The sequence below is a fragment of the Colias eurytheme genome, chromosome 6 (assembly GCF_061535395.1).
Source record: "Colias eurytheme isolate Ceu_HAF_F1 chromosome 6, ilColEury1 Martin Lab GWU primary, whole genome shotgun sequence".
Classification (NCBI taxonomy): domain Eukaryota; kingdom Metazoa; phylum Arthropoda; class Insecta; order Lepidoptera; family Pieridae; genus Colias; species Colias eurytheme.
In genome coordinates, this window is record NC_142985.1 from 13,914,395 (window position 1) to 13,930,000 (window position 15,606).

At 40.8% G+C, this 15,606-nt stretch overlaps 2 non-coding genes across 2 annotated transcripts in view; both read left to right on the plus strand.

Moving 5' to 3' along the window:
- Positions 1 to 13,300: 13,300 nt before the first annotated feature.
- LOC149908154 (small subunit ribosomal RNA) lies at positions 13,301 to 15,205 on the plus strand. The gene has a single exon (XR_016456879.1). It is a non-coding gene; the product is annotated as a small subunit ribosomal RNA (ribosomal RNA).
- A 290-nt stretch (positions 15,206 to 15,495) lies between these two features.
- Positions 15,496 to 15,606, plus strand: part of LOC149908155 (5.8S ribosomal RNA) — a 157-nt gene continuing 46 nt past the window's right edge. The window contains exon 1 of the ribosomal RNA XR_016456860.1: positions 15,496 to 15,606. This exon is cut by the window's right edge and continues 46 nt beyond it. This is a non-coding gene — a ribosomal RNA (5.8S ribosomal RNA).

Below are 15,606 nucleotides of genomic sequence, written 5' to 3' on the forward strand. Positions count from 1 at the left end.
CGAAAATATTATGTACTAGCGACCCGCCCCGGCTTCGCACGGGTGCAATGCTGATACTAAATACACTACAGAAAAACTGTGAACGTTGTACATATATAAAAACAAAGCGGCCCGCTCCGGCTTCGCACGGTAGGTACAAAATATATAGCCGGGCGGCCGGCCGGTACCGCCGCAAACGCTACGTCCCACACTTTTTCAATCTGTAATATCTTCGAAAATAATTTGGAAAATCCAAAAGTGCACGCCTCATAATTTTTTTTTAATAAATATTTATTAATTATTATTTTTGTTTATTTAATAACAATTAAACCACATCGAATCAGACCCTGAAAAATGAAAGGGTTCTATTCCTAAACATACTCAAGCGTAAGAGAAATAAAACCGGCCAAGTGCGAGTCGGGCTCGCGCACAAAGGGTTCCGTAGCAGCAAATATAATAAATTACAGTTAAATCAACCTATCTCAAAAACTATAAGAGATACTTTGATCAAACCAAAAATCGTTGAAAGAGTTAATTAGCATGCATCACCTCTATTTTTTTTAGAATTTTATACCCCGTAGTTATAAAAATAGAGGGGGGGGGGACATACTTTTTACGACTTTGAGAGCTGATATCTCAAAAACCGTTCACTTTAAGAAAAATGTTTTTTAGAAAACTTTATATCATTTTAAAAGACCTTTCCATTGATACCCCACACGGGTATGTACATCGAAAAAAAAAATTTCATCCCTCAGTTACATGTATGGGGGGCCCCACCCCCAATTCTTTTTTTTACTATTTAGTGTCATATTTTTGTAGCGGTTCATACAACACATATTCCCATCAAATTTCATCACTGTAGTACTTATAGTTTCCGAGTAAATCGGCTGTGACAGACGGACAGACGGACAGACGGACAGACGGACAGACGGACATGACGAAACTATAAGGGTTCCGTTTTTGCCATTTTGGCTACGGAACCCTAAAAAAAAGACTCGATTAGTAAAGTATTTCGGTCGCTATCGTGTTAACAAGAAAAAGGATCCGCACATACAGACACACGGACGTCCAAGACAGAACTTTTGAAGTGAAACTTCTTTATCGGGGTTGGAAAAAAATTTTGTGTAACATTTTTTCGTTACGCGTGACATTTTTCCGTTACGCGCCATCTTGTTTTTATCCCTACCACGCGTGATTGACGTATTTCTGTAAAGTTGCATATAGTAAATTATTTTTTTGAAAAACAAGGTCATAAAGAAGTTTCACTTCTTACGTGTGTACACTAGTACACGCACACATTTTTAGGGTTCCGTAGCCAAAATGGCAAAAACGGAACCCTTATAGTTTCGTCATGTCCGTCTGTCCGTCTGTCCGTCTGTCCGTCTGTCACAGCCGATTTACTCGGAAACTATAAGTACTACAGTGATGAAATTTGATGGGAATATGTGTTGTATGAACCGCTACAAAAATATGACACTAAATAGTAAAAAAAAGAATTGGGGGTGGGGCCCCCCATACATGTAACTGAGGGATGAAATTTTTTTTTTCGATGTACATACCCGTGTGGGGTATCAATGGAAAGGTCTTTTAAAATGATATAAAGTTTTCTAAAAAACATTTTTCTTAAAGTGAACGGTTTTTGAGATATCAGCTCTCAAAGTCGTAAAAAGTATGTCCCCCCCCCTCTATTTTTATAACTACGGGGTATAAAATTCTAAAAAAAATAGAGGTGATGCATGCTAATTAACTCTTTCAACGATTTTTGGTTTGATCAAAGTATCTCTTATAGTTTTTGAGATAGGTTGATTTAACTGTAATTTATTATATTTGCTGCTACGGAACCCTTTGTGCGCGAGCCCGACTCGCACTTGGCCGGTTTTTATTTTAAACTGTTTTTTAACTAGTTTAAATAACAAAAATGACATCAAAAATATCATGAAAGTTAAAAATAGTGTTTTTTCTTAATATGTGTGTGTATGTATTATCTTACAAGTGCAATGTATGATACATAAAGACATTTTAAGTTTGAAAAATCAGATGTTTTGCGCGAAGTGACAGTAGTACCCACCTCAACGCTTCGCTTATGAGGCGTGCAATATTCACTTAAATCATACGGTGTAAAGGGCCATATAGATCTATACTTATAATAAATCTGTAGAGAGGCCAATTCTGTACATGAAATATATTTAAAAAAAACTATGAAGGGGTGATAAGGGATCGCTACTGATGCCAAAAATGCAATCAGTAAAATTTTTGTCTGTCTGTCTGTCTGTCTGTCTGTCTGTCTGTCTGTATATTCGTTATAGAAACAAAAACTACCCGACGGATTTTAACTAAATTTGGCACAATTATTCTTCATACTCCTGGGCAGGTTATAGTAAAAGAATCATGTAAATCGGTGTAGAGACACCAAAGTTATACATGAAATACGTTATAAGTCATCGCGCGTGAATACAGAATCATGCCATAAGGATTATTTTTGTGTATCAGTTGCCGCGTTCGACGCGCTGCGCGGCGGGAGCTATAAGGCGCGGGTCAAACACAAGCGGCGCGGGCGCGGGCGTGCCATAAGCGCACCTCTTGAATCTGTTTTGCACCACGTCCTTCTTATACATTTTGTATGAAAGAATTTTGGAAAGGCGACGAGGCGGCACGCCACGGTTGCGCCGCGGGCGTACCGCAGGCGTACCGCAGGCGCGCTTCCCCATCGCATCCAAATAGAGGTCAATTCACGGTCATACACAATCAAAAACAAATCGGGTGGTAGTAGACCGGGAGATACTGACACAAAATTTCGAGTTACAATGGAGAATGTTCACTAATTTTGATTATTAGCAATCCATATTCTCTGTCAAAAATAAATAATACTTGTGAAAAAATTACTTCGATACGTCAATTAGTTTCCGATTTAGAAGTAAAACAAGTTGTAAACGCCCGGTGATGGTGTGACGTCACATCACAACACGCTCAATCTGGCTCACTCAGTCCGCTAGCGATCGCGCGCCCGTGCCGTCGAAATTATAATTAAATACTTTTAAAAATGTCCAATCTAAATACCAGAAAATCATGGGTTGTTCCTAAATGTAATAAAACCGGCCAAGTGCGAGTCGGGCTCGCGCACAAAGGGTTCCGTAGCAGCAAATATAATAAATTACAGTTAAATCAACCTATCTCAAAAACTATAAGAGATACTTTGATCAAACCAAAAATCGTTGAAAGAGTTAATTAGCATGCATCACCTCTATTTTTTTTAGAATTTTATACCCCGTAGTTATAAAAATAGAGGGGGGGGGACATACTTTTTACGACTTTGAGAGCTGATATCTCAAAAACCGTTCACTTTAAGAAAAATGTTTTTTAGAAAACTTTATATCATTTTAAAAGACCTTTCCATTGATACCCCACACGGGTATGTACATCGAAAAAAAAAATTTCATCCCTCAGTTACATGTATGGGGGGCCCCACCCCCAATTCTTTTTTTTACTATTTAGTGTCATATTTTTGTAGCGGTTCATACAACACATATTCCCATCAAATTTCATCACTGTAGTACTTATAGTTTCCGAGTAAATCGGCTGTGACAGACGGACAGACGGACAGACGGACAGACGGACATGACGAAACTATAAGGGTTCCGTTTTTGCCATTTTGGCTACGGAACCCTAAAAATACAACTACCAATTCGCCGGATAAGTTGTTTTTTTTATAGTTGCAAAGGACGTAAACAAAAAATGGTTAGGTGCAAAACCTTTGGTGTCAGAATTTTCCGTGTTCTTACATAGTACTACATATTATAATATTTTGAGAAAATTGCAGCTGTTTTGCGTTATCCTTTGTTTTCTATACAAGTTTTAATCTAAACTAGATTGTGCTTCTGCTCTGCTCGTATGGGCTAGGTATAGGTAGATGGCTAGTAAGATTTTTTCTTGTTTTAAGTTGAGAATGATATGGAGAACTATACTAAAACTAGCGGTCCGCCCCGGCTTCGCCCGTGGTACATATGAAAAATAGATGTTGGCCGATTCTCAGACTTACCCGATATGCACAGAAAATTTCATGAGAATCGGTCCACCCGTTTCGGAGGAGTATGCAGACTAACATTGTGACACGAGAATTTTATATATAAGATATATCTTCTTTTATAATATATAAAGCTACACTACCACTGACTCACTCACTGACATCGCTTTTCTCGGAAACTACGCGGAAAGTGGGGGGGATAACGACGTGAACGTGTAGAGGTGCGCCGAGCGACCAGAGGAAAAATATAGCGATCTCGATCATCTTCGAAAACCGAGTGGACCCCTGGAGGTGCGCAAAAACGGTGACACCTGGAGGGGGGGTGTCTGAACAAAAAATGCTCGGAACTGGTGGCGATTACCAGGGGAGGTGGAAAAATGGGGATTTTCGCGAAAACAAGATGGCCGCCGTACTTTGCCAAAATCGCCGTTTATGAATCCTTACGTCTCAAATTTGGCACACGTGCTCTGTTCGAGCCGGCGAATCGATCGGTGCCCCGTTCGAGTGGCTCCGGGCTCCCGTTTCCGACTTTCATACATTGGAAAATCCAACGGCCCGCGGAAACGGTGCGAGTTGGGTGGGGGGTGTCGGAACTAAAAATGATCACCACCCTGGGACGCTACCAGGGAGCCATAGTGGGACGCTCGATTTTGGAATTTTCCCATTTTTGGCGCAAACATAAAAAGGTGCATATAGCCGAGGTGGTGCAATGGAGAAACACACCAATGACGCATTCATACTCGCCCAGCTCCCAGAATATCCAGAAAAATATGAAACCCTGAACTTTCTCACAGCCCGCGAAGACGGTCAACGGCCAGCGCAAACGGTAGCACCTAAATCTGGGGTGCTCGAACTAAACTTGTAGTAGACCTCGAGCAATTACCACAAATAGTGAAAAAAATTCAAAATGGCGGAAAAAATGGCCGCCGCCATACAAATGCTAAAACGGCCATCGCTGGTCCGATCGCGCTGAAACTTGGCACAGGGGCTTTAATCGAGCCGCACATTAAGTTGGCATACTCATAATTGAGTTTCCATCGCTGGTTTCCGAGTTTCATACAACGCGAAATTCGACGGCTCTCCTAAACGGCGCCAGATAGGTGGGGGGTGTAGAACTAAAAAATGATCAGGAAGATGGGGCGCTACCAGGGCAATGGAGAAATTTCAAATTGGACGCAATTTTTTTTTCAAAAATGGCCAATTTTTCAAAGCAAGATGATGGCGCCGATTACTTTACGATCGGTCTGAAAATTGACTTATGTGCTCTAATCGGCCAGATTTACAAAACTGCATACTCAGAATCTCACTCCGACCCTCGGTTTCCATTTTCCATACATCACGAAATTCAACGGCTCTCTGAACCGGTGGCAGGTAGGTCGGGGTCGCCGAAGTAAAAAATGCTTCAAAACCTGGTCCGCTTCCAGGCATATAATTGTTTTTGTTAAAAAGCGAAATTTTTTTTTTCGAAAATTTTGTATGGAAATTTCCATAGTAGGAAGGGTAATTGAATAGCAACGGCAAAAGACGGCACCGCGGGCTGCTTGCTGCCCGCGCACCGCGCAACCTCGAAGGTCGACAGCCTCCCGGAGTAGAAAATATTTATTAACTTTTGAACTACCGCACGAGCCAAGCGAGCGAAGCGAGCGAATCACGGTAGCGGCTGGCGTAAATATTCAAATAGGTAGCGAGGAGCGAAGCGATGAGCGAGTTAGGTTAACTTTTGAACTACCACACTAGCCAAGCGAGCGAAGCGAGCCAGTCACGTCAGCGGCCGGCGTAAATATTCAAAGAAGTAGCGAGGAGCGAAGCGACGAGCGATTTAGGTTAACTTTTGAACTACTGCACTAGCCAAGCGAGCGAAGCGAGCAAGTCACGTCAGCGGCCGGTGTAAATATTCAAAGAAGTAGCGAGGAGCGAAGCGACGAGCGAGTTAGGTTAACTTTTGAACTACTGCACTAGCCAAGCGAGCGAAGCGAGCAAGTCACGTCAGCGGCCGGCGTAAATATTCAAAGAAGTAGCGAGGAGCGAAGCGACGAGCGAGTTAGGTTAACTTTTGAACTACCGCACTAGCCAAGCGAGCGAAGCGAGCAAGTCACGTCAGCGGCCGGCGTAAATATTCAAAGAAGTAGCGAGGAGCGAAGCGACGAGCCAGTTAGGTTAACTTTTGAACTACCGCACGAGCCAAGCGAGCGAAGCGAGCGAGTCGCGTCAGCGGCCGGCCTAAATATTCAAATAGGTAGCGAGGAGCGAAGCGACGAGCGTGTTAGGTTAACTTTTGAACTACCTACCTACCTACTTTTGAACTGGCCGGCGTAAATATTCAAATAGGTAGCGAGGAGCGAAGCGACGAGCGTTTTAGGTTAACTCTTGAACAGTTTATTATGAAAAGTCACTGCCCGCTATCGATTAGACACTTCAAAATAATGAAATTCGGGGATCACGTTTCAAAAATTTTACCAATATTTGAATAAGTAATTTATAAACAGTTTCGACTGACTGTAGAATCACTGTTAGCAGATGTAACAGATGGACAGGAAATTCGAATGCATTTTCAAATGACTGAAGATTTCTGCCCTGGGATGAGCCGCGAGCTGCTTGCAGCTGGCGCGCCACGCACCCTCGAAGGTGGACAGCCCCCCCGAATAGAAAATATTTGAATGGGAAATTTATAAGCACTTCCGATTGACTGTGGAATCGCTGTTAGCAGATATTAACAAATTGACGGGGAATTTTTATGCATTCTCAACTGACTGAAGATTTCTGCCCTGGGATGCTTCGCGGGCTGCTTGCAGCCCGCGCACCACGCACCCTCGAAGGTGGGCAGCCTCCCGAAGTGGAAAATACTTGAATGGAGAATTTATAAGCATTACCGACTGACTGTGGAATCGTTGTTAGCAGATGTAACAAATGGACAGGAAATTCGAATGCATTTTCAAATGACTGCCCTATTGCTTCAACCCAGGGGCAAAAGGGGCTCGCGGGCTGCTTGCAGCCCGCGCACCACGCACTCTCGAAGGTGGACAGCCTCCCGGAGTGGAAAATACTTGAATGGGGAATTTATAAGCATTACCGACTGACTGTAGAATCGCTGTTAGCAGATGTAACAAATGGACAGGAAATTCGAATGCATTTGCAAATGACTGCCCTATTGCTTCAACCCAGGGGCAAAAGGGGCTCGCGGGCTGCTTGCAGCCCGCGCACAACGCACCAGCTAGTCTTATATATAAAAATGAATCGCAAAATGTGTTGGTAAGCGCATAACTCGAGAACGGCTGAACCGATTTCGATAATTCTTTTTTTATTATATTCCTTGAAGTACGAGGATGGTTTTTATGTAGAGAAAACGTAAATATGTACCACGGGCGAAGCCGGGGCGGACCGCTAGTCTTATATATAAAAATGAATCGCAAAATGTGTTGGTAAGCGCATAACTCGAGAACGGCTGAACCGATTTCGATAATTCTTTTTTTATTATATTCCTTGAAGTACGAGGATGGTTCTTATGTAGAGAAAACGTTAACATGTACCACGGGCGAAGCCGGGGCGGACCGCTAGTATAAGATATAAGTTGGTCGGGGGAAGAATTAAACAAAAACAGGATATAGTTCCACACAAATTCAAATGTCAACAGGAAAATGAAGATAAACCTCAGAGATCAGCAGTGCAAAAACGCAATCGTATAGAATATTTTGAGAAACTATTAAATAAAGATGAAACTTTGGCATGACTGTTATTTTATTAAACGAATAATAATTAGTAATTACTATTATTGGACTATTAATGAAATTCGCGGATGAAAACCCATCAAAATACTGCGCAAGCTATAACACCTACTACAGCTCTGCCGACTTGATACTAAGCGCGGCCGCGCGGCGCGTTGTAACGTGACGTCACAAGCGGTCACGTGACTATTAGCGGGACTCGATATTTTTCGAAACTTTGAATGCGTATAAAATCAAAACTACTTGGTATTTTTGACTACGACAAAAACTAGTGTATTTGTATACATACAGGCTTTACTGAGACACAATTTCAAGGGATTTGGCATACCTAGTAACATTCTTCATTACAATTTTTACAAAAAAAAAATTTGCAGATTTTCGGCGGTATGGCGACCATTTGGAATCGTCCGAAAAGTATGGCATGGCGATTTTCGTAAATGGCTGCACGACGATGGTTACCTGTGCAAAAGTTAGCCTGGTACAAATGGTTGAATTGTTTTTTTTAAATCAACACATTCGCGTCGGTATGGCGGGCTGTAAGTCACACCGGAAAAGTATGGCATGACACTACCGCCTACTTCTTTTTATGGGCTATCGGTAAATTCTAAAATTTTTGTGTTACAAATCGTTTGACTTCGCTATTTTTCCGACGAGTTCGACTAACGCCCACGCGACTAAGCCGCCGGTACCAGCGTTCACACCATCGTTTTTCTTTTTGTCATTGCGTACTAAGACCCCTGTAGAACCGCCATCCTGTTACAAATGACTCGAAATTTTGTGTCAGTATCTCCCGGTCTATAGGAGACGGTAGCCTGTCAGTCAAAAATGTGTTCTCTCTGTGTGGAATTATATAGAGCTGCTATTACATACCCTTCTTCGTTTTGTTTTTAAAGGTGAATTGAATTAATCGATGAAATGATTTACACAGGTGATGGCAGTAGGGAAAGTGAAAATGAAGAAGAGCATAATGAAAGTTCCCATGTATTTACAATGTCAGAAATAAAGATAATCCTGATTTTGATTGTGTTTTTTATTTATTTGTAATTGTAATAATATTGTGGAATGATCTACTGTAAATACTTTTGAACTGAGATTTTAATGATAAGATTTATATGGTTTAAATGTAAACCTGTGTTTGAAAACCATATTTTATCTATACTAATATTATAAAGAGGAAAGGTTTGTATGTATGTATGTATGTATGTATGGTTTTAGACCCTGAGAAAGAACATAGGCTACCTTTTATTGCGAAATATGTACCACGGGCGAAGCCGGGGCGGACCGCTAGTCTATATTAAATGCACAATGTGTTTAAGGTATTTAATTGGTTAAGGATTAATGCTGTATTGGTTAAAATCGCTTCGAAAATAAGCCATTATTTGTCGCAAAAAGTAAATGACAAAAAAGTTATTGTGAAAAAATTTTAACCAAGGATTGAAAAATCAGCCCTGAATATACTAATATCTTTTATTTACCTTTCAGATTTAGGGTTTCTGCGGCTTCGGCAGTGAAACCAACATTGGCGCTAGTTTATCTGTTTTTGCCTGTAAATCAATTTTAATGATGAATGATATAATTGGAGTGCATGTGAATCTACTGTATTCTGTCACATATCACTTAACTAGCTGCGCTTCGTAATAATAATAATTCCTCTAAATAATTTTTATCAGTAAACAGTAGTTCCTGAGATTAGCGCGTTCAAACAAACTAGTATAGATTTATAGATTGAATAGGCTCGTAAATATTATGTACCGCTAGTAATTAATATAAATATAAAAGTACCTGTAACATAAGCTTCACGCCTTTTTTTGCATACACTTCTTTAGAAGGATCCTCTTTCATCATGTTCGAAACCAATTCCGAATAATATCCACGCATCGGAATCGAATCTCTCTCCGTATTGTCATAAACCACATCATGGTATTTGATTATTTTCCTCTTACTGAATGTTACACTCATTTTAACCTATTTATTGAATAAAATATTAATAAATATATTAATATTTATATTTTATTAATGTCAATATTATTATTTAAAGTGACATTTGGTTTGACAAAAATGTTTTTAATTTTTCGTAAAACCGCAATGATTGTTTTTGGTAAAACTAAAAAAGGTTTCAATAGATTGTTTTATTCAATACGTAATTTGATAATCGCCCAGTTAATTATACTACGTACCTAATGATAATATTATATTTTAAGGTGATCACTATGGTCAAAACCGAAAAACACCTTATACATACAATATATTGAATTTTGTTGAGGAGACTGTTGGTACGATTGTCTTAAAAAAAATATATGTGATACTCAAGGATATTATAATTAACAAAGTGTATTGTTTACTTTTCATTTTAGAACGGCCTAAACATTAAAAAAAAATACATACAAATCAACCCCTTTTCGAACATAAAACGCATTTTGTTAGGAAAACGGCTACATATATTTTATACATGAAATTTATACCAAAAAATATGTTATGATATTTGTAACAATTTGTATTGCTTGTTTTTATCAATTTTCATTATTATCGTTAAATTATCAAGAAAAAACTCGAATTTATAATAAAACCCACATAAAACCTCACCTCTATTGCATATTTTCGACGAAATTTGACGGTGTCAGTTCGACTCGGACGGGGGACTGTACGTGCGGTTTTTTTTTGCAAAATAACGCTAAAATTCACCGAATTTAATGTTTTGTTAAATTAAACCAGATTGTAATAGGTATTTACATGTGCAGATAATGAAATGAAAGTTAAAAAGAGGTATGTAAATAAATAAAAATCTGTTTGTAAATTCGTTTTGTTTTTGAAAGGCGTCATTGAATAATATCCAGCAAGAAGCTTATATCTTATACACTGGAGATTTCGGTATGAACATTTGACGTGTAACAAGAAAATTGTTGTGTTCTATCACTTTCACACCTAACTTGGTATTGCCACTGTTAATACGAAGTTTTCCCAAGGCTACTATGTATGCTGTAATATTCTGTGCAAAAGGTTAGTTTGTGTACATGAGTTTGTTGATAAATTGCCAACAACGTCATTCAGAAGCATTGTTGGATGAGACAATTATTATTTATGCTAAATAAAATAAGTATCTGAACCAATTATTAAAAAGCGATACTCCCTAATTATGGGTAGTTACCATAATAAAATTGTAGCAACTCTCACTTTGACATGATCGATTGATCGATTGATCGATCGATATTTAGTGTACAGAGGCTGGGGTCTTCAAATTAACATAACATCGAATAACACACACTACATACACCCCCTTCTAAAAAAAATGATTTACATAATTGACAAAAATTAGCAAACATTAACATTTGGGAGTCACAGTCAACTCACGGCTTCGCACGGGTGCAATGCTGATACTAAATACGCTACAGAAAAACTGTGAACGTTGTACATATTATTATCTTATATATAAAATTCTCGTGTCACAATGTTAGTCTGCATACTCCTCCGAAACGGGTGGACCGATTCTCATGAAATTTTCTGTGCATATCGGGTAAGTCTGAGAATCAGCCAACATCTATTTTTCATATGTACCACGGGCGAAGCCGGGGCGGGCCGCTAGTATTATATAAAAACAGCGGCCCGCTCCGGCTTCGCACGGGTATAAAATAATATATAGCCGGGCGGCCGGCCGGTACCGCCGCAAATGCTATGTCCCGCAATTTTTAAATCTGTAATATCTTCGAAAATATTCACTTAAATCATACGGGGTAAAGGGCCATATAGATCTATATTAAATGAACAATGCATTCAAGGTATTTAATTGGTTAAGGATTAATGCTGTATTGGTTAAAATCCCTTCGAAAATTAGCCATTATTTGTCGTAAAAAGTAAATGACAAAAAAAAAGTTATTGTGGGTTATCCATAAGAGATAGATATATACTATCGCGGACTTTTCTGTAGACCTTTTCAATGTGCACAATACTTAGTACAATATTTTGATAAAACTCGTAGGGTTCAGCCTGCGTTTGCAATGTAAGCGGAAAAAATATAACTATTAACGACATCACATTAGAAACCTCAAAAATAACAGTACTTCTCCACTATTTAATGGATGTTATTATACATATAAACCTTCCTCTTGAATCACTCTATCTATTAAATAAAACCGGCCAAGTGCGAGTCGGGCTCGCGCACAAAGGGTTCCGTAGCAGCAAATATAATAAATTACAGTTAAATCAACCTATCTCAAAAACTATAAGTGATCGATTGATCGTATTGATTGATTGATTTGATTGATCGATCGATATATCGATTGATTGATTTATCGATTGATGAATTATTGATTGATCGATTATTGATAGATCGATTATTGATTGATTGATCGATTGATCGATCGATACATCCATTGATCGATCGATGCATCGATTGATCGATTGATCGATTGATTGATTGAATGATCGATTGATCGACTGATCGATTGATTGATCGATTGATTGATTGATTGATCGATTATTGATTCATTGATTGATTGATCGATTGATCGATCGATACATCCATTGATCGATCGATGCGTCGATTGATCGATCGATGCGTCGACTGATCGATTGATTGATCGATTGATTGATTGATCGATTATTGATTTATTGATTGATCGATGGATCGATACATCGATTGATCGATTGATCGATTGATCAATTATTGATTGATCGATTGATTGATTGATAAATTATTGATTGAACGATTATTCATCAAAATCCGTTGCGTACTTTCAAAGATTTAAGCGTACAAAGGGACATAGGGAGAGAGAAAGCGACTTTGTTTTATACTATGTACTTGACCTTGAAAACACGAGGCGCGTTAGTCGCGCGCGGCGTAACGGCAAAAATTAAACAAGCAGAGACTTCTTTGACGGGATGCGATGCGCGGTGCGCATGTGAGAGATTGTGTACGTATGTCGCGTATGTATATCATTATTTCGTCGCTGTTGTACCGCGTCGCCCGTGCGTGCGTGTGCGTGCAGTAGTAGTAACATTGCGTCTGCCGACGGTTTGATAGATTGTCAGTTTCGTAGATTGTATTCTATATGTGTAGTGTAAATAAATATTACGCATCTTGATACACTCTCGGAGCGCAGACCGTGAAAAATATACGACTATCCGACGAACGGCAGTATAAAAATTTTCAATGCTCACATCGCACACGTTTGTGATGTACCAATGGGCTATTATCAGATGTTTTATATGTGTGTGTGAAACACCACGTATATACCAAAACTTGGTCGCAATTTTCGATCCTTCCACTCTCCGTGCGTAGATTGATCGTTTGCGTCATAAAAGTTGACCGATATTAAAATTTTTTCCTTCGCTTGATGCGAATGGGAATTGTTAAGGGGTGTCTCGTTAAGATGATACTTTCAACGATTAAACCTGACTGTGTTCAGATTTATCCACGTTTGCGCGCGCGGCGCGTGTGTGAATAGTGTGCGTGTGACGGTCGCCGCCGTTGCATATCGTGTTATTTATTACCACGCCGCGCGCGCATATGTATATAGAGAAGCAAACGTCGCGGCGGCATCGTCGTGTTACGTTTGAGGCTCTAGCGGAAGCTTTAGTTAGCTCCCTGGTTGATCCTGCCAGTAGTTATATGCTTGTCTCAAAGATTAAGCCATGCATGTCTCAGTGCAAGCCGTATTAAGGCGATACCGCGAATGGCTCAATATATCAGTTTTGGTTCCTTAGATCTTACTCAGTTACTTGGATAACTGTGGTAATTCTAGAGCTAATACATGCAATCAGAACTCTGACCAGTGATGGAATGAGTGCTTTTATTAGATCAAAACCAATCGACGGAGGGCCTGGCGTCTGAAGTCGTTAATTTTGATGAATCTGGATAACTTTTGCCGATCGCATGGTCCAGTACCGGCGACGCATCTTTCAAATGTCTGCCTTATCAACTTTCGATGGTAGTTTCTGCGACTACCATGGTTGTCACGGGTAACGGGGAATCAGGGTTCGATTCCGGAGAGGGAGCCTGAGAAACGGCTACCACATCCAAGGAAGGCAGCAGGCGCGCAAATTACCCACTCCCGGCACGGGGAGGTAGTGACGAAAAATAACGATACGGGACTCTTACGAGGCCTCGTAATCGGAATGAGTACACTTTAAATATTTTAACGAGGAACAATTGGAGGGCAAGTCTGGTGCCAGCAGCCGCGGTAATTCCAGCTCCAATAGCGTATACTAAAATTGTTGCGGTTAAAAAGCTCGTAGTTGCATTTGTGCGCCGCGCTGTCGGTGCACCGCATCCGCGGTGATACTGACACGTTTGCGGAGCATATCGTCGGTGAGCCGGTCGTTAAAAGCCGGTTCAATATCAAAATCCTATCGCGGTGCTCTTCAGTGAGTGTCGAGGTGGGCCGACAATTTTACTTTGAACAAATTAGAGTGCTCAAAGCGGGCTCAAAATGCCGCTTGAATATTTCGTGCATGGAATAATAGAATATGATCTCGGTTCTATTTTGTTGGTTTTCAGAACTCCGAGGTAATGATTAATAGGGATAACTGGGGGCATTCGTATTGCGACGTTAGAGGTGAAATTCTTGGATCGTCGCAAGACGAACATCAGCGAAAGCATTTGCCAAAGGTGTTTTCATCAATCAAGAACGAAAGTTAGAGGTTCGAAGGCGATTAGATACCGCCCTAGTTCTAACCGTAAATATGTCATCTAGCGATCCGCCGACGTTACTACAATGGCTCGGCGGGCAGCTTCCGGGAAACCAAAGATTTTGGACTCCGGGGGGAGTATGGTTGCAAAGCTGAAACTTAAAGGAATTGACGGAAGGGCACCACCAGGAGTGGAGCCTGCGGCTTAATTTGACTCAACACGGGAAATCTCACCAGGCCCGGACACCGGAAGGATTGACAGATTAATAGCTCTTTCTTGATTCGGTGGGTGGTGGTGCATGGCCGTTCTTAGTTGGTGGAGCGATTTGTCTGGTTAATTCCGGTAACGAACGAGACTCTAGCCTGCTAAATAGGCGTCGTCATTTAGGTGTGCGCGGCTCTCGGGTCGCGCAACTCACTGGCGGCGTATTAAAATTCTTCTTAGAGGGACCGGCGGCTTTGAGCCGCACGAGATTGAGCAATAACAGGTCTGTGATGCCCTTAGATGTCCTGGGCCGCACGCGCGCTACACTGAAGGAATCAACATGTTCTCCCTGGCCTAGAGGCCCGGGCAACCCGTTGAAACTCCTTCGTGCTGGGGATTGGGGTTTGCAATTATCCCCCATAAACGAGGAATTCCTAGTAAGCGCGAGTCATAAGCTCGCGTTGATTACGTCCCTGCCCTTTGTACACACCGCCCGTCGCTACTACCGATTGAATGATTTAGTGAGGTCTTCGGACCGACACGCGGTGGCTTCACGGCCGTCGGCGTTGCTGGGAAGTTGACCAAACTTGATCATTTAGAGGAAGTAAAAGTCGTAACAAGGTTTCCGTAGGGGAACCTGCGGAAGGATCATTAACGTAACGACGCACTGCGCACTCTCGCACTACTCGCATACGCGCCTCGTGTGTGTTTGTGTACTAGTACGAACGAGTGTCGTGGGACGCGTGAATGTGACTGCATCCGTTAAAAAAAAAAAAAAAAAAAAAAACGAATACCTCTAACATGTCAGTGTATATGACGTGTTAGAGTGATTCGCGAAAGCGCCGCGGTACATATTTTAACCTATGTACACGCACGCAAACGTTACATAAAAGAGCGCGCACAACGCTTTGATTATTAAACGAAAACATTATTAAATAAACTATTACCCTGAACGGTGGATCACTTGGCTCGCGGGTCGATGAAGAACGCAGTTAACTGCGCGTCATAGTGTGAACTGCAGGACACATTTGAACATCGACATTTCGAACGCACAT